We start from the raw sequence: 6,689 nt of genomic DNA, 5'->3' as shown, positions 1-6,689 counted from the left end.
CTTCAGTCTGCTTTCAATTCTAAAATTTTAAAATTAGGAGATTCCATATAGAAATTCAGATTTCTCTTATTGGAAAAAAAAAATAAGATGATATGGTCACCGAGGCCTAGGTTCTCACATGGTTACAGACCACTTTATATGAGACACGGGCTCTTCACCATGCTCCTCACCCCTACCTGTTGGACAGCAAAGAACAAACAAAAAAATCTGTTGGCAGTGAGTCAATTCTGACTCATGGTGACCCCATGTGTTACAGGGTAGAACTGCTCCAGGGGGCTTTCTTGGCTGAAATCTTTATGGAAGCAGATTGCCAGGCTTTTCTTCTGTGGCACGGCTGGGTGGGCTCAAACTGCCAACCTTTAGGTTAGTAGAAGAAAGCAAACTGTTTGTACTACCCAGGGACCTACTGGGTAACACATGGGTGCCTAATTTAACACATTTGTGTTACCTGCTTCTATCATTTAAGTATTTGAGTTTACCACTAGACTAGGCCCAGTGAGGCTGGAAGATGTGGCAATGGGATTGACGAAGGGAGAACCCTGACATTGGACAGGTTATAGGATTTGTTAGAGTAGCAGCCACCTTGGACCTCACCTGTGCAGGGCTGTAAAAATGACATGGGTAACTAACTGTGGGGATTTGGGCATTAATCACTGAGCTCTTAGAAGATCCGGTGGATGTTTTTATGGCAGAACTTGACACTGAGGGAAGTAGAGCCATGAGAAGAACCAGACACCTTTGAAGGGACCATGAATCAAACACCATGGACTGAGGATCAGTCCTATTTTCCTGTTGTTGTGTGCTGTCAAGTTGATTCCAACTCATAGCAACCCGTATGACAGAGTAGAACTGCCCCATAGGGTTTCCTAGGCTGTAATCTTTACAGGAGCAGATCGCTATGTCTTTTCTCCCACGGAGTGCATGGTGGGGTTGAACCGCCAACCGTTCAGTTAGCAGAGCATTAACCACTACACCACCAGGGGCCCTTCCTATTTTCCTAGGACTATGTGAATGTTAGGTTCTGGTAACCCAAGGAAGAGTGTGAGATTCATGAGAAATAATTATATAGAATCGTTAGCCAACTTTATCAAGTGGGGGACATATTCATATATAATTTAGTGCATAAAAATACTTTCTTGTTCCCCATGTGCCACAGACACATAAAATCCTAGGACGCTTGGCAAGAGTTTGTAAAGCGAAGAAAAAGCCTTTATAACCACTCTTGAGGAAGGAACACTGTGAGAAGTTGAGCTCTACTGAATCACGGATGTGAATACTGGAGGAGAATGTCCGCTTACCTCTGGCTTGGTAATAAACTCATGGGTGTTTTTTAACATAACTACTTCCATTGCCCAACTTAAAAAATCTTGCTTGCTTATATCAGATATTTGGAGCTTAGTTTGCATTTTCCCATAGAGACTACATGCTTCTTGGTGATTAAGTTCACATACCAGTCTTTAAGACCCACAAAGTGCTATAACTAAATTATGATACTACCACTCTACCACAGGTAACAGTTTCCCTAGAAAATGTCTGCCTAAGTATCAACATGGAATGCCTAGTGTAAAATTTCCTCAAGCCTAGCAGTTAAAACACTGAGTTCTATTCCATCTCTTAAACTCAGCTCTCCCGGGCCAGCTTCGAGGATGCCACTAGCTTTTTGGTCACAGCACTGGATATGTGCTAGAGGAAAGGGAACTCTGTTAAGTGGGTGTTGAGACATTTAGGGATGGGGATACACCTTGACACAGTGACAGGAGGACAAGCACATCAGGCAGTGGGGTTGGAGTAAAGGTAGGTACTCGGCTGGTGGAGGTTCTGGAAATTGGGCCTGGAGGTACAGCCACGGTAGAAGATGCAGCTGTTCAAAAGTATGGGTCTTTTATAAGCCAGCTATTTTTATGCCCAGTACTGCCTACATTCATTCTTCAACAGACTATTGCCATACAGCATGTCAGTGTAGCTCTCATGCTTTGTCATCCCATGACCTTTCTAGGCACTAACATGTCGCATACATCTTCTGATAGTCCTAACTGGCACAATCCAATTTAGACTAGATTCTCTGCTTCTACTCTTGCCCCCGGCCCCAATCTATTCTGTGAACAGTGACCAAAATAGTCTTTCTAGATTGCAGATATGATCATGTTACTCCCTGTGTACAATCCTTTAATGATTTCTCATCCATCTTAGAATTAAGTTCAGAATCTGAACTCAGACCTACCAAGCCTTCCCCATCTTTGCATGACTCATGTCTGCTCATTCTTCAGGTCTCAGCTTCAATACCATTTTCTCAGGAAGACTTTTCCTGACCTTCCTGCCCAGACATAATACCCTGCTACACGCTCTCCTTACTTCTAGGCTTCCTCCTCAAAGCATGAACTGCAATTGTAATTGTGTAGTCACTCAGGTACAATTTGCTTAATGTGTCTCTTCCTCCAGGCAGTAAAATTTAGCATGGCCTCCACACCTAGCATGGGGTCTCCTGGTCCATAAGACAAGCTCATTAAATGGTTGCCCAATGAACTTCTGTTCCATACATTTTGTCTTTAATATTACAAATCTAAAAAAAATATATATATATATATATTTTTTTTTTTTTTAACTATTACCCTTCAATTTTAGCTGTCCATAGCTGAGTTTTTACTATGTGACAGGGAGTGTTTGTTTAGAGGGCAGGGTTAGCTTAGAGGTTGAAAATTAGGGATTGGAACCAGAATTCCCTGATTTTGAATACTTACTAGTCACGTGATGTCGAAGAAGTGGTATAATCTCTCCATGCTTCTGTTTCCTCATCTATAAAAATGGTAGGGTGGGTGAGAATAGTAGCACCTACTTCACAGGGCTGTTGTAAGGATTAAATAAATTATAACATGTAAAGAGTTTAGGTAGAATTCCAGCTTCCAAACACCCCTGTGGATAAATTTCCAAGTGTTACAGGATTTCACTTTTTACATAATTGGCACACTGTAATTATGTAAAAAATGTTAGCTATTCTTCTTATTTACTCCAGATGTAATACAAGATGGGTGTTATTATCTCTACCAAACTAGGAAACTGGATGGGTAAAGCAGACTTTTAATAACTTGTTTAAAGGAATCCTTCATATTATCTTTGCATACCAAAAAACCTAAATAGGAAGAATGAAAGGAATGTTCTCATATTTTTGACAGTTGGGACTTGGAGGATATTGGGGCTTGGCGAGATGAAGGGAATAAATCAAAGAAATAAAGTAAGTTTCAAAGCACTTTCAGGCCCAAGAGTTGGCCATCCCTTCTGCACATTAATAAAACAGAACTTCATATGTTCGTGAGAAGCCCAGAGGAGGGAGAAGAGACACACTTTTCACAGAGTCTGTAGAGGAGATAGAGAGCTGAGGAAGCGTGACTCAGAGCAGCAGGAACCAGCTTCTGAAGGATTCTGCAGGAAGTGAGAACAGTGGTTCTCAACCCTTTTTGAAGCTCCTGAGGAACTCTGCCCGTATTTCCAAGGTCATCGCCATGTCCTCAAACCAAATTCATTAAAAAAAAAAAAAAAAAACTATACCATGAATCTCATGTGGTGTAGGAGGAAGTGTGTGCCAAAAGAAATCAAACAAAAAGTTGAGAATCACTGGAGTGGACCGTATTCCTGGAAAGGGAGTCAGTCCTGTACCAGGCTTTTAGAAAGACATGTGGTTTGGACAGGAATGTTGCCAGCAGCCTGTGCATGATGGACTCAAGCTAAAAACAACCCAAATATTCATCTTCAGTAGAACAGGTACATAGATTGTGTTATAGTCACAGATTGAAATACTATTTAGCAATGAGAATGCATGAACCACAGCTACGCTCAGCAATAGGGATGAATCTTGCAAATATAATATTGGGGCAAAGAAATCAGAATCAGAAAAGTACAAACTAATGCTATTTCTTATGTTTGCTCAAAAATAGGTAATGCCCATCTATTATGGGTTGAATTGTGTCACCCAAAACTGTGTGTCAACTTGGCTAGGCTATGATTCCCAGTATATATTCCCACCTTTTGTCATCTGATATGGTTTTCCTATGTTTTGTAAATCCTGTCTCTATGATGTTAATGAGGCAGGACTAGAGGCAGTTATGTTAATGAGGCAGGACTCAATCTACAAGATTCGTCAATCTTTTCAGAGATATAAAAGAGAGAAGTGAGCAGAGAGAAATGGGAACTTCATACCACCAAGAAAGCAGTGCCGGGAGCAGAGTGCATCCTTTGTATCTGAGGTTCCTGCACGGAGAAACTCCTAGAGCAGGGGAAGACTGATGACAAGGACCTTCTCCTAGAGCTGACAGAGAAAGCCCTCCCCTGGAGCTGGCACCCTGAATTCAGACTTGTAGCCTCCTAGGCCGTGAGAAGAATATCTCTTTGTTAAAGCCATCCACTTGTGGTATTTCTGTTATGGCAGCCCTTGTGTGTGTGGAAGTAGGGGGCTGATGGGGTGGAAGGGGCATTACTGCTTCAGCCTCATCAGGTTTGGTACTTTGGTTTTTCTCCTTGCCCCCCAACCCAGTGGCAGGTGCTTGCAGACTTCTTTCTCTACTCAGGTGATCTGTATATGCCACACAATTTAGGGCTACCAGAGGGGTGAGTGGAAAGGCCATGACCTGTTTCTACACACACTTTTCCTCAGTTATGTGCAGTGCAAATATCCTTCACTTTCAGTCAGGGTCTGAATAACCCATGAGAGAGCTAGACAGAAAGCTTTGCCACGTTGAGAGACCTGATTTGAAATCTCTCCTGTGAAACCTAATGGGAGGGACTTAGGAATTCCAGCATCTAGACAACCAGTCGCTGATTTTCTAAGTATTAGAGGATCACTTTTCCTATGGTGGGCAGCACAAAGAATGAGGGGAAAACCCTTTTCTAAGGAAGGGCTGTAAGGAGGTATGTGAATGAGATAGCTCGGCACAGGCAGGGTTGTCTCCAGGTCCTGCCTGGATGCTGTGTCATTAAATCAAAGCTGCGCAGACTCAGCTGGGACTTGTTGCCATCAAGGCTGTCTTTGGGCAATTGGGAGAAAACAACACAGCCTCAACGTGACAGGCCCCACATTCTGCAGACTTAAAAGGGAAATCCTTTGGATTCTGACTGGACTCCTGGGGCTCAGGCCTGGCCTTGCCCTGAAGCTGCAAAGAGGAATAAAAATGTGGACAAGGCTGCATGTGGCTGTGATTGATTCTTCAGGTGACCAGTGGTCTTTTCATTCCTGGAAATTTTACAGCCCGATGCCACAGACACGTAGCCCCCCTTCCCCATTTCTCCCCACTAACTCTGATCTTACCATACTTACATCCACTTTTTCATTGGACATTTCGTTAGAGTGCTTCTTCACCTCACAGCCACTCAGGTTTGTCCGCAATATAACGATCCCCATAAAAGGGTCAGTCCCTTTGTATTCCTTCCCTGTTCTCTCATGCTCTTCCCTTGCTTTCTTAGGTTTTAATTGTAATTTTCCTTCCCATTTCTACAAAGGCAGGATACAGAGGAAGGCCAGCAGAGGGCAAAGAGCACTAGAGCTGGAATCAGGAGGCAGATGGATATTGTGGTTCCTGCCACTGATGTGTGTGACCTGGCAAACCCTAGAGGTTCTATTGACTCTGTACTTGGGCGTAGGTCAGCCATGTCATAAATCCAGTGCCACGCTTTGTACCGGTCTTGGTGCCATAGTGAATGCAAAGGACTGTACCTTGGATCTTGCAATCCTACTGAACAACACTATCTTTATGTCCTCTCTGATAGATACACACACACATACACCGAGAAGATAGATAGATAAATGGAGAAAGAAAACTATTAAAGCCAAGGAATAATCTTATAGACCATAGTGTTGTTGCTGTTAGTTGCCGCTGAATTGATTCTGACAAATGGCGACCCTGTGCATGCAGAGTAGAGCTGCTCCATAGGGTTTTCAAGGCTGTGACCTTTTGGAAACAGATGGCCAGGACTGTCTTCCAAGGTGCCTCTGCATGGGTTGGAACCACCAACCTTTTGGCTAGTAGTCAAGCACTTAACCATTTGTACTACCCAGGGACCGAATAACCCTTACACAGAGACTGAATCAGAATTGTTCTCTCCCTGAACTCACTTTAATAGCTTTTTGTGATCAGGTGTAGCCCTCTACCCCATTTTTTTCAAAATACAGTGAAATAAAGGAAGTAGCTTAAGGCTAGTTTTTCTTTTGCTGCCACAAAGGTCCCTATAACTGCTGGTTCCTGTTTGTGGTGAAAATGGTCTTAACCAGATGAATTAAGGGGACAAGACACACCAAACAAATCAGAGAGCTGAACCCAAGCTTATTCCTAAGAGCAGCTAACCCTAAACAGAGCTCCCACCTGCATACGGAGCTCCCAAGAGCCTGACCTTGGTTAAGGGTATTCTCCATCATTTTCTCTGCTCCTTCTGCTCAGTCTCCTTATCCCTTTTCAAAACCTGTGGCTAGTTTATCGAAGATCTATGGCTCTTCACAGTTTTTTGAAAACAAATTAGAAGTCACCTGCCAGTTTTCCAGAGGTGACTAAATCCAAGAAGCCTTAGGGTAAAGGATAGGACAATATAAACAGCAGTTCTGCAATAGCCTTGTCCGACTGCAGACAGTGGTGAGTGGTAAGTTGCTTTTTTTTCTTTCTTATCCACCGGCAAAGATAAAAGCTGAATTTGGTCCATTGTATAAAGCT

General features: G+C 43.0%; 1 protein-coding gene across 1 annotated transcript in view; it reads left to right on the top strand.

Annotated features, from left to right (window-relative positions):
* Positions 1 to 6,574: 6,574 nt before the first annotated feature.
* ZNF366 (zinc finger protein 366) overlaps positions 6,575 to 6,689 on the top strand; it is an 83,085-nt gene continuing 82,970 nt past the window's right edge. The window contains exon 1 of the mRNA XM_049865360.1: positions 6,575 to 6,618. The gene's annotated coding sequence lies outside the window, so the exon portion shown is untranslated. The remainder of the gene's footprint in view (positions 6,619 to 6,689) is intronic.

This window comes from Elephas maximus, chromosome 2 (genome assembly GCF_024166365.1).
Source record: "Elephas maximus indicus isolate mEleMax1 chromosome 2, mEleMax1 primary haplotype, whole genome shotgun sequence".
Classification (NCBI taxonomy): Eukaryota; Metazoa; Chordata; class Mammalia; order Proboscidea; family Elephantidae; genus Elephas; species Elephas maximus.
Note: the sequence above shows the minus strand (reverse complement) of the source record. Positions and strands in the feature narration are given on the sequence as shown.